The sequence below is a fragment of the Triticum urartu genome, chromosome 5A, assembly GCF_056163025.1.
Source record: "Triticum urartu cultivar PI428250 chromosome 5A, HENAU_Tu73, whole genome shotgun sequence".
NCBI classification, from domain to species: Eukaryota; Viridiplantae; Streptophyta; class Magnoliopsida; order Poales; family Poaceae; genus Triticum; species Triticum urartu.
The window spans coordinates 67,018,372-67,028,077 of NC_141877.1; the positions used below are offsets into that span (position 1 = coordinate 67,018,372).

The 9,706-nt window shown below is 42.0% G+C and overlaps 1 long non-coding RNA gene across 1 annotated transcript; it reads left to right on the forward strand.

The window, feature by feature from the left end:
- Positions 1–5,805: 5,805 nt before the first annotated feature.
- LOC125555647 (uncharacterized) lies at positions 5,806–7,167 on the forward strand. The gene is made up of 3 exons (XR_007304799.2): positions 5,806–5,942; positions 6,043–6,172; positions 6,305–7,167. It is a non-coding gene; the product is annotated as an uncharacterized LOC125555647 (long non-coding RNA).
- Positions 7,168–9,706: the final 2,539 nt, after the last annotated feature.

Here is a 9,706-nt window from a genome sequence, read left to right on the forward strand (position 1 = left end):
TAGACATCTTCGCCCCACCGCCGCCGGAGTCCCCGCCGCCGCCCGCCGCCACCGGTCCCGCCGTTGCCGAGGTAGCCGCCGCCGCCGACTCGGTTTTCTCGGGAAAACCGTCGAGTTTTTTCGAAACCCTAGATATTTTTTTTTAGTTTCGGTTCTGTTTTTTCGATTTAGTTAAATAGCGGACGTTCGTTCGTACGTTCGTTGCAACAAACACTGTTCGTCAGTTAGCTGCAGACAGCAAACGTTCGTTCGTTAGCCTGTTCGTCTCGTTTTATTTTCCAGGTTTTTTCCGCGATTATTTTTGATCGCAATTTCTGCCCTGATCTTCGTTTTAGTTTATCTTTTCGCTCGTTTATCCAAATCAGGTGAAACAAGCACCTAGATCTTCGTCTCGAAGCCCTCTTTCTGTTTAGCCAACTTGAACAAGATTTTGGTACTGTAAAATTTTACTTTAGTCCAGATTAGTAAACGGATTTTGTTTCTTTTGTAGTTTGAGTTTCGTTGCTCCGTTTGATTTGATTATTTTTGCAAACCGGAGTTCTTCAGTTGAACTTTATGGTTAGATATTCTTATTTGAGTTTTATCCGTGCTTATAGTTGAGTGCTTATGTATGCTATTGTTTGTTTGCAATAGAATTCCCGGAGTGCGAAGCGTGCTACTAAGAGTCTCTAGGTTTTGCGGATCATCGTCAAGGCAAGTAACACATTGATCATACTCTTTTCCTACCCAGTTTTTATGCATTAGTTGCAATCCTCAAACACTGCATGATTAGAATGTGATTAACTTGTGGGTATTGGAAAGTAGATGATGAGGTAGAACCTATTACCTATTTTATTATCAAACCCTTGGGAGTTACTTCTACGTTATGCTTATATTGCGATGCTATGCTCGTAGACGTGGATTGGGTTTGAGTGTATCCATGACAGATGTGAGATTGTTAATTAATGGTTAACATAAGGTGGCTACTTAAATACACATCTGGGTGGATTGGTTGCAGGCACCTGGAGAATCCAGTGTTGTCCTAGGATATCCCGGAAGACCCGTGTGATCATCCTACGGCTCACCACCCAGGCTCAAAGGGATCATAAGATTATTCATGCTAGAAACTTCCGTGTGCAGTCACAAGCTATTATGGGCTCTAGCATAGTTGAGTAGGTTGCATGACCTCTTCCAGTGGTAGGCTAGCAGATGTAGGGGATGTAGGTTGGTACTGTCTACCCGGGGTTAAAGTTAATGCTTCTGAAAGACTGTGTCTCGGTCATCCGCTTCTCAAACACCATGAAGTGCGAGAAATCCAATGGAGGAGATCGAGTCTTGTGGGGAAAAGTGCGCAAACCTCTGCAGAGTGTACAGACTAATCATGGTTAGCCGTGTCCCCAGTTATGGACAACTTGAGTATCTGGTACTTGAATTATTGATTTGATCTCATCACTCTAAGTTAATTTGTTGGGTTGATAATGATTACTTTAATTGGGATTGACTTGGAGGAACCTTCTCAATGTTTCAACCACCATGATAGTTAAATAAATCATATTCCTTTGTTGTAGGGAAAATTTGGCTTTCCGCAAAAAACTATATAACCATAGAGCCTCCACCAGCCATATATGCATGTAGTGATAGCATTTACCTGTTCATTGCTCTACTATGTTATATTGCCAGCATATTCCATGTGCTGACCCGTTTCGGGCTGCAACGTATCATGTTGCAGACTTTTCAGACGAAGAGTAAGGTGTGCTAGGTCGTTTGTCATGCACTTAGCTATGCCGTTGGAGTTGATGGACTCACTTTATCTTCCAAGCCTTCCGTTGTTATCTTAGTTAGATGGCCTTAAGCCATATTTATTGTAATAAGTTCTCTTTTGAGACTATCGATGTAATAAGTGTGTGACTGCTACTCTGTTATAAAACCATTCGAGTGCTGTGTGTGTCAGCATTACCGATCCAGGGATGACACTGAAGCACAGAGACTTGACCGTCTGAGGTCGGGTCGCTACATTAACCGTCGCTGATGATCAACAACTGGTTTATCATCATGCTCCAAATTAATTTTGTGCTGACATAGAGTGGGACTAATGCCCTTAAGATCATCAAGAGTATATCCAATAGCGGCACGGTGCTTCTTCAGAGTTTTCAATAATCCCTTTTCTTCATGCTCTGAAAGGTTAGCACTAATAATAACAGGATATATCTTCTTTTCATCAAGATAATCATATTTCAAAGTATCAGGTAATTTTTAAGCTCAAACTCGGGATCGCCCTTGGGTGGAGGAGGATCCCCAAGGATTTCAACAAGCAAGTTGTGTTTCAAAACAGGCCCTTGATTAAAGAATATTTCATCCATTTCCCTTCTTTCATTCATGAACATATCATTTTCATGGTCTAGCAAATATTGTTCTAAAGGATCAGTAGGAGGCACGGCAATAGAAGCAAGACCAATAATTTCATCCTTACTAGGAAGTTCTTTATCATGGGGTTGTCTATGAAATTTAGAAAAATTAAAATCATGAGACATATCCCCTAAGCTAATAGTAACAATATCTTTCGCGCAGTCTATCTTAGCACTAACAGTATTCAAGAAAGGTCTACCAAATATAATGGGACAAAAGTCATCTTGTGGGGAAGCAAGAACAAGAAAATTAGTAGGGTATTTTATTTTCCCACACAAGACTTCAACATCTCTAACAATCCCAATTGGTGATATAGTATCTCTATTGGCAAGCTCAATAGTAACATCAATATCTTCTATCTCAGCAGGTGCAATATCATTCATAATTTCTTTATATAAAGAAAAAAGAATTGCACTCACACTAGCACCCACATCACATAAGCCATGATAACAATGATCTCCTATTTTAACAGAAACAACATGCATGCCAACAACAGGTCTATGTATATCTTTAATATCGGGTTTAGCAATCCTAGCAGCTTCATCATAGAAATAAATAACATGCCCATCAATATTATCAACCAAGAGATCTTTAACCATAGCAATACGAGGTTCAACTTTAATTTGTTCAGGGGGTGTAGGTGTTCTAGTATAACTCTTACGAACCACAGTTGAAGCTTTAGCATGATCCTTTATTCTAACAGGAAAAGGTGGTTTCTCAATATAAGTTGTAGGAACAATAGGATCAACATTATAAGTAATAGTTTCTTCTTCAACTTTAATAGGTTCTACTACTTTAACATCAATGGGAGCATGATATTTAAACCACTTCTCTTTAGGGAGATCAAGATGAGTAGCAAAATATTCACAGAAAGAAGCTACTATCTCAGAGTCAAGCCCATATTTAGTGCTAAAATCACGAAAAGCATCGGTATCCATAAAAGATTTAACACAATCAAACTTAAGGTTTATACCTGACTCCTTACCTTTGTCGAGTCCCCAATATTCAGAGTTGCGTTTAATTCTTTCCAATAAATCACATTTGAAGTCAATATCCTTCTTCATAAAATAACTAGTACAAGAAGTATCGAGCATGGATCGATCATTATGAGAAAGCTGAGCATAAAAATTTTGAATAATAATTTCTCTTGAGAGGGGCATGAATATAACATTGACTTAAGCCTTCCCCAAGCTTGAGCGATACTTTCTCCTTCACGAGGCCAAAAATTATATATATAATTCCGATCACGATGAACCAGATGCATAGGATAAAACTTCTAATGAAATTCCAATTTCAATCAGTTGTAGTTCCGAGATCCAATATCATCACATAGCCTATACCATGTAAATGCCTTTCCCTTCAAAGATAAAGGGAAGACCTTCTTCTTGACAACATCCTCGGGCAAACCTGCAAGATTAAATAATCGACAAACTTCATCCACATAGATTAGGTGCATATCAGGATGTAACGTTCCATCTCCTGCATAAGGATTAGCTAGCAGTTTCTCTATCATACTCGAAGGGATTTCATATAAATATTTTCAGTAGGTGCAGTAGGTTGAGGAGCAACTCTTTGCTCTTCTGGTCGAGGTGAAGATACCCCGAACAAGCCCATCAAAGGATTATTTTCCATAATAACAAGTGACAGTAAATTTCAGCACACTATATAAATGTTTCCTTATCAAATTCCACTTACCAAAAGCGCTTCACTCCCTGGCAATGGCGCTAAAAAGAGTCTTGATGACCCACAAGTATATGGGATCTATCATAGTCCTTTCAATAAGTAAGAGTGTCGAACCCAATGGGGACGAGAAGGAAATGGCAAACGGTTTTCAGCAAAGTATTCTCTGCAAGCATTGAAATTATCGGTAACAGATAGTTGTGTGATAAGATAATTCGCAACGAGTAACAAAGTAACTAAGGTGCAGCAAGGTGGCCCAATCCTTTTTGTAGCAAAGGACAAGCCTGGATGAACTCTTTTATAAAGTAAAGCGCTCCCGAGGACACATGGGAATTGTTATCAAGCTAGTTTTAGTCATACTCATATGATCCACGTTCGTTACTTTCATAATCTGATATGTGGGTGGACCGGTGCTTGGGTGCTGCTCTTCCTTGGACAAGCCTCCCACTTATGATTAACCCCTCTCGCAAGCATCCGCAACTATGAAAGAAAAATTAAATAAATCTAACCATAGCATGAAACATATGGATCCAAATCAGCCCCTTACGAAGCAACGCATAAACTAGGGTTTAAGCTTCTGTCACTCTAGCAACCCATCATCTACTTAATACTTCCCAATGCCTTCCCCTAGGCCCAAATCATGGTGAAGTGTCATGTAGTCAACGTTCACATAACATCACTAGAGGAAAGACAACATATATCTCATCAAAATATCGAACGAATAGCAAATTCACATGATTACTTATAACAAGACTTCTCCCATGTCCTCAGGAACAAACGTAACTACTCACAAACATATTCACGTTCATAATCAGAGGAGTATTAATTATCATTAAGGATCTGAACATGTGATCTTCCACCGAATAAACCAACTAGCATCAACTACAAGGAGTAATCAACACTACTAGCAACCCACAGGTACCAATCTGAGGTTTTGAGGCAAAGATCGGATATAAGAGATGAACTAGGGTTTGAGAGGAGATGGTGCTGGTGAAGACGTTGATGGAAATTGACCCCCTCTCGATGAGAGGATCGTTGGTGATGATTTTCCCCTCCCGGAGGGAAGTTTCACCGGCAGAATAGCTCCGCCGAAGCCCTAGATTGGTTCTGCCCAAGTTCCGCCTCGAGACGGGGGCGCTTCGTCCCGAAAGCTTTCTTCTTATTTTTTACAGGTCAAAACACATCATATAGCAAAGGATGGGCATCGGGGGCCTGCCAGGTGGCCCACAAGGCAGGAGGCGCGCCCTCCACCTTTGTGGATGGCAGGTGGCCCCCCTTTAGTTCTTTCTTCGTCCAATATCCTATATACCTAAGAAGTTCACCCCCACTATCATATTTATCTTAACATGTAAGCTATCCAACTCAGCAGTGTTGCCACATCGTCAATTATTAGCATGCATAGTACATCCATGCATCCACGTCATTATTTATTTTGTGGAATAATTATCACAAGTAATTAGTACGTACTACATTCTTCCGAGCTTATTACGCCAGCGGGACAGGAAGCGCCGTCTGTTTTACACGGAGAAGATCGGTTTTTCCCCTCGGTCTTCCTCCTATACGTGTAACGTTTGAGATAAAGAAATCTGCTAAATTAAAGGAAGAGAACTACACGTGGCGCTTGAAATCAGGTGCATGCAACCAATGCAAGCACGTCCAAAGCAAATGTCGCGTTAACTGCTAGAGTTTAATCCTTCACGGCCCATTGTCTCCCCTTTCCTTCATATACATCGTCCATCTGTCCCCTTCCATCCTCGCTTTCCAACCTTCACCAACTCCCCTCTTCGCTCGTCAGTGTCATCCAGTCGTCCTCTTCCTCTCCTCGATTGCGTGGTTACCAGATCTGGACTAGCGGCACCGCTGCTGCACACGAGCAGGTAGACAATGGGACACCCTGCCCCGGCCGCTTATCAGAAGATAAGTTGAATTTGTTAGGTTTGTTTGTCGAGTCTACTGACTTTCTGAGATTTCCAACAGATCGAGACGGCGGGAGGAATCTTGCAGCTGATATAGTTCTCAAAGGAACGATCTAAATTTCATTTTCCTCAATAAATTCAATGCAGCTTGACATCCGTGGCGAGATTGACCTATATCTAATTAATAAGAGGTACGATGTGGCAATTTCTTCTTTCGATTTGGTAAAAGTATGAGAACGGAGTGCCATGGGCATCATGCCACACGCACATCTAATTATCTGTCAAATCAATTCCTAATACATGAAATTATTTGTCTACTGCAGTACTCTTGCCATCCAACAAATGGCGAAGCAAACTGCAGCTAGCGGTAGCAGCAGTTGGTGGCTTGATCACGAATTCAGGATAAGGAGCACTGGTATGTCGAGGTGTTTCCTGACATCTACAGTGTGGTATGCGAAAAAGATACTTCGTAGCTCCTGAGATCCCAGAAAATATATCAATCAAGGCGTGCCAAAATGCTATTGGTTGATCTAATTTTCTCTAAATTATTGTGTTTGCGCAAAACCCTCTATTTTATCAACCATGTTAGTCACCTACTGAGGAAGGCAATGATTCATCCACTCGATGCAACTCATGATATTCCATGCCCTTTTCAGGACCACAATTGCACATATCTTACCATTGTGTATTGCTGAAAATGTCTAATGAAATTACTTTATAAAAGTGCGGAAGTTTAATTTGACGATATGACATCCAAAATTTTCTTTGTTGTTCTGCACATCTTATATTAAATAGTAGTAATGCAAGATGAATCCACCTTCTCTGAATAATAGAAAGGCCTTGATGTTTACATGTCACTTTTTTCTTGATTCTGAAGTTGCCCTTCGGTGATTTTCATGTTTAATTTCCGGCATTTCTTTTCCTCATGTGGAGGGATGGATCAAAGTAAATGGACGGGAGATTTCTGATGGAGTGGCACAATTCAAATTTGGGGTTATAGTCTTATAGATATGTGGTGATATTTCAGTTGTAGCTTGAAGGTTTTTTCCACTTACAAAAGAAGCGGAGATGGTGGGCATGTATTGAAGCCATGGACCATTTGGGTTCCACGTGTAAACTTCCATATAATCCTCTAATATGTGTGTTCGTCAGTTGTCCAAACTTTGATTGATATAAGTATGTATTATTCTACAGTATAATTGACCAAGAAAAATCATTTACTCACTGTTTTCATGATCCTTTTAGGAGAGTTAGTCCGTCGAGTAAAGCACATTTTCCGCAGCAATGCGCAGGGCGTTATCTAGTTTTTTTATATTCCAAAACAATTCTCCGTGAAGTTTCAAGACTTTTGGAGTTGTGCAAAATAGGTCTCTAATATTTGCTCCTCTTTTCAGTCCAGAATTCCAGCTGCCGGCAATCTCCCTCTTCATGCAAACCTTGTAAAATAAGAGAGAAAAGGCATGACTATTGTGATATAATGTGTAATAACATCCTATAATGCAATGAATATCAATATAAAAGCATGATGCAAAATGGACAGCTAAATGAATTAAATCTAAAGTTCGATGAGAATGTGTCGGCTCTTCTATCCATAAGTGTTACTTTGGTGCCGATGGATTTGCTTCTTTTAGTCCTAAAGATATATGCAAAATGGTTGAGAAGTACTATCTAGCAGATTTCACACAACAAATATGATTGGACTAGAGCATCAACTTAATCATGTTGCTGCGGATGCTTCCAATAGTGAAGATTTGAAGAACACTTCAATTTTAACTGCACTTTGTTGGTGCCTTGTTGTGATGAGCCGATGTAGGATCTACAACTTGGTTCACAGATTGATTAGTTTACTTGTTACTCTCCCGGTTTCCACCTCTAGTGATAAGCGTGCATTTTCTAGCTTGAAGATCATCAAGACAAGGTCTGTGAAGCGTGCATTTTCTAGTTTGAACAAAAAAACTCTGAATATATAGTTCTCTGACACTGATATTGTGGTGTAGACATGTTATTTTTGGAACAAATGATATAATCCAGTTTTGAGGTCAGCATCACTAGAACGAGAAAGAGATCGGGCTGGAACAAGGGTGACCGATTTTCCCTAAGCCCAGCAACATGTATTGTGAGGCAAAAGTAACAGAAGGACACATTGTATAGGTTCACCAAACCAGCTTCATTGTCTACTTGGTGGTTGGCAAGTTTTGCTAGAAGCCACTACCAACTGAGCATGTGGGATGTCATCACCTGCGACCAAGTCGACTTGAACCTAAGGGATCGCGCGCTTAAGGAAAGGAATTTGTGAGGCCGGATCCGACTTCACCGTTCGGATGTGATCCGACATGGACTTGGATCTGGGCTGAACGGGCTTTGGGCTTTAGGATCCACACGGGGCCCATGTGTTGAGCCGTAGTGGATGCCTATATATAGTGGGGGTACTGCATCACTATCAGATAATCATTCCGGTGCAAAAGTTAGGGCTTAGCATGTGTTGCAATTAGCTTCCAAGCACGTCTAGGTCGTGCGATCGAACCTAGCAGTCCGCCACCCGGCGTTCCTCACCGCACGCGCGGATACAGTTAGAGGCAGTGCGCCTGCACTACTCCGGCGGACTTGTTCGAGGGATTCGGCAACTCTGTTTGAGGGAGATCGGTGACGAGGAGGAGACGACTCCGGTGGTAGCGTCGGCGGCGGTGCCCCCGGCAGCGCTTCGGCGTCGCGTCCGGCGCCGCGGGTCGCGGTTGACTGGGTCGCGGGCGGCCCTCTCACCTGGTGCTCTGGTGGGGGGGCGGCGCGACAGCGGTGGTGGTGGGCTGCCCCCACCCAGTCGGGCCTTGCCGCTGGGAGGCGGCGCTCGGCTCGGGTGGATCCCCGGTGGCGGTGGAGACGGTTCCGCAACCCTCCCTCTCCGGCTTCTGGCGGCGGCGGAAGCCTCCTGATGCTCTAGCCCTTCGAAACGGGGGCGGAACTCGGTTCCGGGGGGAAGTTGGTGAATGAAATATGCCCTAGAGGCAATAATAAAGTTATTATTTATTTCCTTATTTCATGATAAATGTTTATTATTCATGCTAGAATTGTATTAACCGGAAACATAATACATGTGTGAGTACATAGACAAACAGAGTGTCACCTAATATGCCTCTACTTGACTAGCTCGTTGATCAAACATGGTTATGTTTCCTAGCCATAGAAATGAGTTGTCATTTGATTAACAGGGTCACATCATTAGGAGAATGATGTGATTGACTTGACCCATTCCGTTAGCTTAGCACTTGATCATTTAGTATGTTGCTATTGCTTTCTTCATGACTTATACATGTTCCTATGACTATGAGATTATGCAACTCCCGTTTACCAGAGGAACACTTTGTGTGCTACCAAACGTCACAACGTAACTGGGTGATTATAAAGGTGCTCTACAGGTGTCTCCAAAGGTACTTGTTGGGTTGGCGTATTTCGAGATTAGGATTTGTCACTCCGATTGTCGGAGAGGTATCTCTGGGCCCTCTCGGTAATGCACATCACTTAAGCCTTGCAAGCATTGCAACTAATGAGTTAGTTGTGGGATGATGTATTACGGAACGAGTAAAGAGACTTGCCGGTAACGAGATTGAACTAGGTATTGAGATACCGACGATCAAATCTCGGGCAATTACATACCGATGACAAAGGGAACAACGTATGTTGTTATGCGGTCTGACCGATAAAGATCTTCGTAGAATATGTGGGAGCTA